Below are 1,716 nucleotides of genomic sequence, written 5' to 3' on the forward strand. Positions count from 1 at the left end.
GGGGAGATGGGCATAGGTGATCACTATGGTCTAGGCAATGTCCATGATTAAAATCTTGGTTTTCCATGGTCAAAATCTCAATTTGACCATGACAATCATGGTTTTTTTACTCTGGGAATGTGTGCAACGACGCAGAGGAAGAGCGGCGTCGTCGTGGGCGTTCTCAGAGATTGTCAACGCACGGGCTGGCAGTCCGCTTGCCTGCCCGAAGCACTTTCGATCGGGCCTGGCCCGCTCGAAAGCTTTCGGGCGGGCCGAGCCCGAACTCAGCCCGCCAGCTCCTACCCCACCTTGCCCCGCTCAGCTCCCCTCACCTGCAGCGAGCGCTAAGCGGAGGCTGGACCGAGCCCGAAACCTCGGCTCGGGCTCGAGACAGCGGCTTGGCGCTGGCGGCTGGCTGGCGGCGGGTGAGCCAGCCCGACAGCCCGTGCGTTGACGATCTCTGGGCGTTCTCCCCATAACACCGCCAGCACGACCCCGCACAAAGGTGGTCCTCCTTGTAAAATACAACGCACTTGTCACATTTCTCCCTGTATTCAAATGCCTGACAGGGGGAGAAAATGGCACTGTAGTGCTCGTTGTGAAGGAGGAGGTAGATGTTTGTGCGCCCAGGTCCATGGGGCCCCTTGAACACACACTCTGCTCCCCTCTTGCCTGTGAAGACACAGAAACGGTTTGAGGGGAGCACATCCTGCAACTTCTGAACCTCGTCCAGACCACAAGGGAGTGCAGGATCGAGTTGTGCCAGGGTGCAAAGATCCTCTGCCTTACTTTGTTGCATCCCTGACTTGACTTTTTTCCTCGAGCCATGCATCCATGGTCTCGTTAGGGTTACGGGCGTGCCTGTTTGCCCCTCCGTCACGAGGCATGGGGACGTGGATATAGCTAAACTTGAGCTCTCCACTCACGAGGAATGCCTGGTTAGAGTTCAGGACTCTCTCGAGCTTATCGAGAATGACACGCCCAGAAAACTGGTCAGATCGACGAAGGCTGAGCCAGACGGGGTTGTCAACATTTTCCCCGCTGGCTATCTCCAGCACCGCCCTGTCGCCATCGACAGCGCCGACAGCGGCACGCTGCCGCTGCAGCACCGAGTCGAACATGGACTCCATGAGCGGCCCTGAGGGTAGGGAGTTACCCAGCCTCTTGACGAGCATACGCTCCTCACGGAACGCTACACCCTTGAAGCGAGCGAGTGTCCGCTCCTTCGTCTCCAACACCTCCAAGGTCGGTTCTACCTCCTCATCGTCATCCTCATCCAGTAAGCGTTTAAATGGCCCTGGTTGAGGTGAGAGACGGGCAGAGGGGCCGGCTTGTGGGGTGGCAGGGCGAGAGGGGCCCGCCGGTGGCGTGACTGGACGTGCCGGTGGCGTGACTGGGCGTGCCGGTGGCGTGACTGGGCGTGCCGGTGGCGTGACTGGGCGTGCCGGTGGCGTGACGGGGCGTGCCGGTGACGTGCCGGAGCGTGGCGTGGCAGGACGCGACGCATCCATCTCCGACGAGCTCTAGGGCCTCCTTGTAGGTAGCGGCGGCCTACTAGAGATCTTGTGTCAACATATGGACTTTCTGAAGGAGCAACTCTTCGCTCTCTTGTAATTAGTTCAGTTTTCTTTGAAAAAAAAAATCAAAGAAAAACTAATATAACATTGAAACCCAGGGTAAAAAAAACCATGATTGTCATGGTCAAATTGAGATTTTGACCATGGAAAACCAAGA

Source organism: Frankliniella occidentalis, unplaced genomic scaffold, assembly GCF_000697945.3.
Source record: "Frankliniella occidentalis isolate FOCC.00 unplaced genomic scaffold, Focc_3.1 Scaffold331, whole genome shotgun sequence".
Lineage (NCBI taxonomy): Eukaryota > Metazoa > Arthropoda > Insecta > Thysanoptera > Thripidae > Frankliniella > Frankliniella occidentalis.